The 10,018-nt window shown below is 41.7% G+C and overlaps 1 protein-coding gene across 1 annotated transcript in view; it reads right to left on the bottom strand.

Annotated features, from left to right (window-relative positions):
- pyyb (peptide YYb) overlaps positions 1 to 651 on the bottom strand; it is a 4,439-nt gene extending 3,788 nt beyond the window's left edge. Inside the window, exon 1 of the mRNA XM_012837659.3 lies at positions 334 to 651. The gene's annotated coding sequence lies outside the window, so the exon portion shown is untranslated. The remainder of the gene's footprint in view (positions 1 to 333) is intronic.
- Between the last annotated feature and the right edge of the window lie 9,367 nt (positions 652 to 10,018).

Raw genomic sequence — 10,018 nt, 5'->3', positions numbered from 1 at the left:
AAAAACAACAGCTGACTACCTGACATACTGTTTCGTTTGGTTGTCTCTGAAGCGAATCATTACCAAAACCAACTTTTAGGTAACCCTACAGGCTACAAGATACATATGATCACAATCTTGATCAAAACTATTCAGATAAAGTATTGAAATGCATGGCAAATTAAGATTTAGTCACGACCACCAGATCTTCTGAGTCTATTCAACTTTCTGGAGCAGTTTTACTCCTGTTCTGAAGAACAGTTACTCTTCTGCAACATTTCGAGTGCCTGCAGACTGCAGCCATATTAATGTAATGGGCAAATGGACAAAGCTCAGAGAGTAAAGAGTACTTACTGTTAAAACACGATAGATCCCGTTCGGGGAGAGGTGGTGTTGAAATATGCTGGGCTGTGTCGGTGTCTGCTCTTCTCCCCGAGTCCTGAGCCTATTTATACCTGAGACTCCAGGAAATATTATAGGTTAGACGCGCACTAGACCCATCCCTGCGCCGGGGCTGCCCCCCCACCACCACCACTCCCCTCCCCTCCTCCGTCTGTCTTTTTCTTGTAATAACGCATGAATGCACCGATAATCTTCCCCGTATGTCTAGGACGGGCCCTGTAATAAATGTCTTATCTGTTCATACAATGTAGCCTAATGACAGCTTATGATTCGGAGTATGTTCACCTTTTTGTGCTCACAGTGCGTGTCAGCTAATTTCTTGGACCAGGTTATTTCAGCTCTCCCTGCAGTTCAGCAGTTCGTTTGAGTCCGGCCTATACCAATGTAACGATGACTATATTAATGATAATAATATTATTATTAATAATAATAATAATGATACAAAATAATTTAATTATTTTGAACCTTTTTGGGTCAACTGTCTAAATCATACTGAACAGAAACGACAGTGTCTTAAATGTGCCAAAGCAGAGCATTTTCGAATACAGTCTTCCTGAAAGCTGTAGCCGTGGCACGCCGATCGGCCGAGAGAGAAACTTCAGCACCTCTGAAGTATGGACAGCGACCGTAAGTAAAACAGGAAAGGGAACAGGCCTGACTGTCAGCGCCAGACCAGGTGCACCAGACAAAGCACACACAAGACAAGTCAAGACAAAACGTAAATGGCAATAAACCGTTCTCCTCTGTAAAACTTTAGAACAGGCGATTATTTGGAACGGTCTTTTCACTCCCATTACAAAGAGTATGGGGCTCATTACGGTTAATTGCTTTAAAGAGTAACCTGGCGATCTGCTGTAGTATACAACAGGATATTAATTATTGTGGAGATCTACAAATTGAGGTCAAATTATAATGGAGCTGTTGCAGTTCGTTTCTTGATGGGAAATATCGACACTCTGGTTGAATAATTAGTTCTCTCTCTCTCTCTGTACGTGCGCGTATGGTGTTGTAGTGAAGAGACGTTTTTAAAAATCTGCCCTGAGTGAGAGGTCAAATCTCTTGCCAAAGATCTGTTCAGTTCAATACATGACCATGGGCGATTTGTTTTTCTTATAGAGTACCAACAACAAAACTATTCCCATCACCAGTGTCTCATGACACTTTCATAGACATGGTGGCTACATGGTAGATAAACTCATTTTATCCACTTTTGTTTGATGATAGGATATGTTTAGTTTTGTGGTTCTGTTGTTTGTATGGTATTATTAAATCGGTCAGTGCAGCAAGGCGGTATAAACAGATAACATATTTCCATAAACAGCATTTTTTGTGATAAGTGCATCAGACAGAACATGTTCCTATTACGTCCTCGTTATGAAGGCATCCACATTTGAGCCTCTTTACACAGTGATGATGACAGATGTTCTCCGCAAGGACATCAGGTCTGTAGGGCCCAGCAACGCTAGCCAAAGTGGCTTCATTCTCACTCAAACAGATTGGCCTTTTGTGAGGTCATAGGTTACTTTTTTCTCTCTCTCTCTCTGTTTGCAGCGGGAGAACTTGGCGCAAAGGGACGAAAATCGGCGCCATCCTTGTTGACTGTCTGGTCATCCTTTGCTGTCAGGACACAGGTTAAAGCGAACAGCCCTGGTCCCTGCCTGGCAATGTTAGCCACCAGTGTATTACATCTCTATATTTAACATGGCAATTTAGTGCTGTCAAAACTGCATTCGATTTTTTTTTAATTAGACCTGAAAATTGCTTTGCAATTTAACGCAGTACTACAACCTCTTCGATGCTGCCCGATCTTGTTTTTCTATCAGTCCTTCAATTTCACACCTTCCTGTTTTGATTGGAAATAGCACATTCATCAGAGACTGAAACACTGAAATAGCGTATAATGGTTAGACTAAAACGCAGCACTGTCATATCATCAAACACTGTCTGGCGTTCTCCAGGAGAACTTATAAAACATTCTATTCCCTCAAGGACAACAAAACATAACTGTCGGTGCTGGGCATGTATTTGAATTCTCCATCAAAAAGTCAAATTGAATAAGTGGAATAAAACTGTCCGTTTCGCATGTCGTTGCTGCGACCTATTTGAGAGGAAGCCAACGACCAGTAGATAGAATCAAACCCCTACTTCAGCTTATCTGTCGGCAAACACCGGGAAAGCGGTTGCCGATAAGGACAGGGGTTGAGAGTTTTCACTAGCATTCACGCCACGTTAACTGTTCAAACAGTGGTGCTCGGTAAATGCTTTAGCGGAGAGTATACCACGCCGGGGAGCAGGGGTCCGTTCAGACGTCCGTGTAAATGTGTTTGTTGAGTAAATGTTTTAGTGCGATGGAGAGGACTCGAGAGATGCATTCAGCTACTTTATTGCGTCTGAATTGGGCCCATTTAAATGCCAATGTATTGAGAAAGTGTGGGTGTGTGTGGTTGCCCACTTGAACTGACGTTGATTGTTATTATAAATTATGTTGTGTGGACATTATTACAAGTCCGGTCTAGAAAGAGTTGTTGAACAGTAGGCCTATTAGGCAGAAAAGGTTATATCTATAGGAACCCACACAAGGCACAACCTGTAAGTTTAATACCGGAGCATAGGTTTGGGGAGCTGCTCATTAGTGGTAGGCAAATTAGGGCTTCACCCTATAGGCCCAAGGGCAGAATGATTGCAGCCAGTGAGTGTGTTCCTGTGTATTTAAGTGTGAATGTGTGTGTGTGTGTGTGTGTGTGTGTGTGTGTGTGTGAGAGAGAGAAACAGAGAGAGGGGTGATTTCATGAATAAATATCATTTGAGTAATGTTCAGCTACCGTCTGGCACAAACACATTGGTCATCATCCAGGACCAACATGCACACATGAACACTAACCTACTTTCCCCGCAGTAATTCTCATCGTAATAAAAATGAAGTTGAATAACACACACAGACAGAAATAAAAACGAAGTTGAATAACACACAGAGACAGAAAGTTCCGGTGCAGCGTTCAGTGCAGTGCAGTATTAGAAAGGAAATGATGTCGCCCCGGTCTTATCTCTGCACGGAGCGCAGAGGAAGGAGGGGTCCTCTAATGGCCTCAGAGTGCTTTTGAATCAGTCTGGGTTGTTTGCACCATCATAAACATCTTGGAATGGGAGGGAGGGGTGTGTGTGTGTGAGGTGTGTGTGGAAGAGGAGGAGTGGCGGGGTGTGTGCGCGCGCGCGTGTGTGTGATGTGCCAATGACGACCATACTGCTGTCGCTTCAAAAAAGAACTGGGCAAATAGAGGCAGTTAATCAGACGTGCCATCAACACAGTGATGAGTAGGACATGAGCAAAGACCTTCTCTGAGTCCTCACATCCTCCGTCCACACGGCCTCTGTGTGTGTGTGTGTTGTGCCGGTCTCTCTCTATGTGACAAAAGACACTCAGTTCTTTCACATGGCCCAATTCCAGCCTTCAAACCAGATAGACTGGTGGAAAGCCATATGTTGGACTGATCAATTAAAGAAGACTTTAGCGGGTGCCTTGATCTCATATTAAATAACGCAGGACCTTCTGAAAAATGGCAGGCATAAATCAGCTCAGCCACTACAGACTCAAGGGTACATCACCCGAAATCAATAGGTATTTCACCAACGGATCAATACTCACTTTCATCTGACACTTTGGCAACCTGCACAATGGACGCTGAGAGCTGTTTACCCTCTCCATGACAAACACACACACACACACATACACAGTTGCTGGCAGAGGAACTAATTAAGCACGTTTGAGCTGATCCTAGAATAAAAGCAGTCAATCCCCAGCAAAGAGATCAGCAAGTGTGGGCTTCAGAAAGAATCGATCTTGTTTTGACCAGATTGGCAGTCTTTGTATACTCATCATTACAGTGGAACCCCTCACCGGGTGTAAACTTAGCTGACGATGAAAAAGCCTACGACTGTGAACAGAGACCCTTTGGAAGCTTTTAACATCCTGGAGTGCCCACAAAGAGGGTGAACCTTATCAAGAGTAGCTATGCTGCAATGGCCTGTAGAGGGAGACATGAAGGACCAACCAGTCTGAGACCAGGACTGGCGTCAGACAAGGATGCCTACTCTCTCCATTCTCCTTTCTACCGGCCATCGACTGGGTAACGAAGACGACCACTGAAGGAAGAGGGGAATCCAGTGGGCATTGTGGACACACTGGTGGCTGCGTCTGCAGTGCCAGGTCGCCTGGATCACACCACGCTGGATGACACCACGCTGGTTGACCTTGACTTTGCAGACGACCTGTCACTGCAGACACACAGCCAGCGTCAGATAAGCAAGATAAGACCACAACACTGGCAGCTACCTCTTCACAAATAGGACTTCACACCAACAAGGACATTAGGAGAGGCCATAAAGGGGGTGGGATGCCTTGTGCTGCAGGAGTATCTCCTTTGATGATTCCACGTTGGTGGAACGAACTGCCTAGTACTACCAGAGCAGGGGCGTCCCTCTCTACCTTCAAGAAGCTTTTGAAGACCCAACTCTTCAGAGAGCACCTCCCTTCCTAACTGGCACCTTGACTAGCGCTTAACCCTCCTATTATGTTCAAATTTTACCCACATCTATTATGCTTGGGGTCAATTTGACCCCAGCAATTTAAACCTCCAAAAAATTATTATAATTATTTTTTTTTTACCAAAGTTTATGTGTCAGGTACTTTAGGTTTGTTTGTTGACTACCTAAATAGCCCTTAAAAATAAAACAATATCCCCACCCACTCCCTTTATACATCCAGAATACATGTTACGCGACTATGGAGAAATATGCAGATCCCCATAAAATCTCACTGATTGACCTAAAATTGGAAAGAGATATCCTTCTGGTGTTTTTATGGCTTCATATTATTTCTAAGTACATATTGTTGTTATCTATAACATTTGGAATAAAAAACTATTTCTTTTATCAAGAAAAGTAACAATATGATGAAAAAAGTTGATATTTCTTATATATTTTATACAATTAAAACAGCCTGGGGTCAAATTGACCCCAAACAACACCTATGCGTAAAGTATGTGTACAGGACATTGAAAACATATCATCATGTTAATTTTGTGTTTACCCAGTTGTCCCCATTAAATTAGGAAAAGTCATTAAATATGAAGCAAAACAAATTATGTCAAACATTTATTTAGAGACGTTAAACATTGAATGGGGTCAAATTGACCCCAAACATAATAGGAGGGTTAACTTGCATTTCAGCAGTTACATTCCTGCACTTCTTTGTCTTTCCATGTCGTTTTTCTATTTCTTATGTAAAGTAGTATTTATTGTTACACCAGGTTTTTTTATTGCTTTTAGCTTGACTGTTCTCTCCCTTGTACGTCGCTTTGGACAAAAGTGTCTGCTTAATGACTAAATGTAAAATGTAAATGTAATGATTCCACCTCTTTTGAATATCATGCTATAGTTCTAAAGTGCCAGCCTCCTGTTCTGACAGTAACTGTGTATAGGCCTCTCAATCAATGTCCTACTTTCTTAACAGACTTTTCAGAACTCCTGTCAATTATCCATACAAATTATGATAAGATTATTATCACTGGTGATTTTAACATGCATGTGGATAGTGAGGGTGACTCGAAGGTCAGGGATTTTATGAACCTCTTGAACTCTATGGACTTTACTCAACATGTTACTGAACCCACTCACAACCGTGGCCACACCCCGGACCTAGTGATTACAAACGGTCTTACAACCGTCATATCGTCTATCTGTGATCTTGCTCTTTCTGACCACTTTTGTATTTTAGTTACAGCATTGGTACCTAAAGTTAAAAATAGTACTGAATGTTTTGTTAAGAAACGTTATCTTAACTCAGCTGAGAATTTCAAAATGATAATGAACATGAATAGTACAACCACCCCAGAGGCAGGGCCATCATGTGATAATGATCTAGTAACCACTTTCAACACCAAATTAAGGGCAGCTCTGGACTCTGTAGTACCTATGAAACTGGAAAAGGTTGTAGGAAAACTGTGGAAACCTTTAAGCGAGATCTCAAGGCATACCTCTATAATCTCACCAATTATTCTTTGATATTTATTGTGGTTCTGTGGTCTGTAGTGGCTCTGTAGTACGTTGTGCACACATATCCGCCTACAATTCATAATAAAATGTTGTATTATATAGTATATATATATACACGTATATATATATATATATATACACATACATACACACACACACACACACACACAGAGACGTGGACAAAATTGTTGGTACCCTTCCGTTAAAGAAAGAAAAACCCACAATGGTCAATGAAATAACTTGAAACTGACAAAAGTAATAATAAATAAAAATGTACTGAAAATTAACTAAAGAAAATCAAACATTGCTTTTGAATTGTGGTTCAACAGAATAATAATTAAAAAAACTAATGAAACTGGCCTGGACAAAAATGATGGTACCCCTAGAAATGAAATGAAAGATTGAAAATAATTTGACCATAGGGACATGTTAAACTAAGGTGTGTCCTCTAATTAGCATTACAGGTGTCTTCAAACCTGTAATCAGTCAGTCTGCCTATTTAAAGGGCGAAAAGTAGTCACTGTGCTGTTTGGTATCATGGTGTGTACCATGCTGAACATGGACCACAGAAAGCTAAGGAGAGAGTTGTCTCAGGAGATTAGAACGAGAATTATAGACAAGCATGTTAAAGGTAAAGGCTATAAGACCATCTCCAAGCAGATTGATATTCCTGTGACTACAGTTGCACATATTATTCAGAAGTTTAAGGTCCAGAGGACTGTAGCCAACCTCCCTGGACGTGGCCGCAAGAGGAAAATTGATGACAAATTGAAAAGACGGATAAAACGAATGGAAACCAAAGAGCCCAGAACCACCTCCAAAGAGATTAGAGGTGAACTCCAAGGTCAAGGTACATCAGTGGCGGATCGCACCATCCGTCGCTGTTTGAGCCAAAGTCGAACGAGGAGGACTCCACTGTTGAAAGCAAATCATAAAAAAGCGAGACTGGAATTTGCCAAAATGCATATTGACAAGCCACAGGGCTTCTGGGAGAATGTCCTTTGGACAGATGAGACAAAACTAGAGCTTTTTGGCAAGTCACATCAGCTCTTTGTTCAGAGACGCAAAAATAAAGCATACAAAGAAAAGAACACTGTACCTACTGTGAAACATGGAGGAGGCTCGGTTATGTTCAAGGGCTGCTTTGCTGCATCTGGCACAGGGTGTTTTGAATGTGTGCAGAGTACAATGAAATCTTAAGACTATCAAGGCATTCTGGTGCAAAATGTGCTGTCCAGTGTCAGAAAGCTTAGTCTCAGGTCATGAGTCCTCCAACAGGATAATGACCCCAAACACACAGCTAATACCCCCAAGAATGGCTAAGAGCAAAACATTGGACTATTCTGAAGTGGCCTTCTATGAGCCCTTATCTAAATCCTATTGAACATCTGTGGAAGGAGCTGAAACATGCAGTCTGGAGAAGGCACCCTTCAAACCTGAGACAGCTGGAGCAGTTTGCTCACAAGGAGTGGGCCAAAATACCCCTTGACAGGTGCAGAAGTCTCATTGAGAGTTACAGAAATCAATTGATTGCAGTGATTGCCTCAAAAGGTTGTGCAACAAAATATTAAAGTTAAGGGTACCATCATTTTTGTCCAGGCCAGTTTCATTTTTTTTATTATTCTGTTGAACCACAATTCAAAAGCAATGTCTGATTTTCTTTAGTTAATTTTCAGTACATTTTTATTTATTATTACTTTTGTCAGTTTCAAGTTATTTCAGTGACCATTGTGGGTTTTTCATTCTTTAACGGAAGGGTACCAACAATTTTGTCCACGTCTGAGATGTGACTGAGACTAAGCTTTCTGACACTGGGCAGCACATTTTGCTCCAGAATGCCTTGATAGTCTTAAGATTTCATTGTACTCGGCACACATTCAAAACACCCTGTGCCAGATGCAGCAAAGCAGCCCCTGAACATAACCGGGCCTCCTCCATGTTTCACAGTAGGTACAGTGTTCTTTTCTTTGTATGCTTCATTTTTGCGTCTCTGAACATAGAGCTGATGTGACTTGCCAAAAAGCTTCAGTTTTGTCTCATCTGTCCAAAGAACATTCTCCCAGAAGCCCGGTGGCTTGTCAATATGCATTTTGGCAAATTCCAGTCTCGCTTTTTTATGATTTGCTTTCAACAGTGGAGTCCTCCTCGTTCCACTCTGGCTCAAACAGCGACGGATAGTGCGATTTGACACTGATGTACCTTGACCTTGGAGTTCACCTCTTATCTCTTTGGAAGTGGTTCTGGGCTCTTTGGTTTCCATTCGTTTTATCCGTCTTTTCAATTTGTCATCAATTTTCCTCTTGCGGCCACGTCCAGGGAGGTTGGCTACAGTACCCTGGACCTTAAACTTCTGAATAATATGTGCAACTGTAGTCACAGGAATATCAATCTGCTTGGAGATGGTCTTATAGCCTTTACCTTTAACATGCTTGTCTATAATTTTCTTTCTAATCTCCTGAGACAACTCTCCTTAGCTTTCTGTGGTCCATGTTCAGCATGGTACACACCATGATACCAAACTGCACAGTGACTACGTTTCACCCTTTAAATAGGCAGACTTACTGATTACAGGTTTGAAGACACCTGTATTGCTAATTAGAGGACACACCGTAGTTTAACATGTCCCTATGGTCAAATTATTTTCAATCTTTTCTAGGGGTACCATCATTTTTGTTGTTTATTATTATTATTCTGTTGAACCACAATTCAAAAGCAATGTCTGATTTTGATTAGTTACTTTACAGTACATTTTTATTTATTATTACTTTTGTCAGTTTCAAGTTATTTCATTGACCATTGTGGGTTTTTCTTTCTTTAACGGAAGGTGCCAATGGATGGGAAACACTACGAAAACTAGTGTCAAACATCATCAGACAAGTCCTGACATGGAACTCTCAACACACACGCACACGCACACACACACACACAGAACCCTCAAGGAAAGACGAAAAGAGGCCGGCCAAAGAACACCTGGTAAGGGGAGCTCCAGGCAGACACGAGGAGTTTGGGAACCACCATGAAAAGAAATCCCATGACGAGTACTCTGGAGAGGCTTTGTGTAAGGCCTGCGCTCCAAGATGGCCGACGGGCAGAGACAGAGCTTATCCTGCAGTCAGAGGAGGACTCAGTGTGATTAACAAGTCTGATTTAAAGCACTAATCAAAGCGCAGAAGGTCACGGCTGCTGAAATTAAATAGCTAAATCAGGAAGGAAATTACTACTCGCTGATATTAAAGGCACACTAACATCCATAATATCAATAAGAAAATCTAAATAAATGAAAGTGACAAAACCAAAGTATGATCATACACCCAAATTAGGGGTCTGTATACTAGTTTCCTGTGCATATTGAGTTTAACTATTAGCATGTGTGTGTGTGTGTTATTTTTTTGCCTGGCATTTACTCCTAGAGACCATTACTTAATGATGGCCACACAATACTTAAGAGAAACAACCCAGGGGTGCATTTTTGAGGAGCATCAGTGAGCAAATCTCCTTGGTTACCATTGGGGGCTTGTTTAACAGTGTATTGGAGAAACCGGCTCTCTACTCCTGGTCACTCTGTGGCCATCTCGAGCCGAGCCGA

The sequence above is a fragment of the Clupea harengus genome, chromosome 1 (genome assembly GCF_900700415.2).
Source record: "Clupea harengus chromosome 1, Ch_v2.0.2, whole genome shotgun sequence".
Taxonomy (NCBI): Eukaryota; Metazoa; Chordata; class Actinopteri; order Clupeiformes; family Clupeidae; genus Clupea; species Clupea harengus.
The sequence above is the reverse complement of the archived record's forward strand: the minus strand, read 5'-3'. Positions and strand labels throughout refer to the sequence as shown.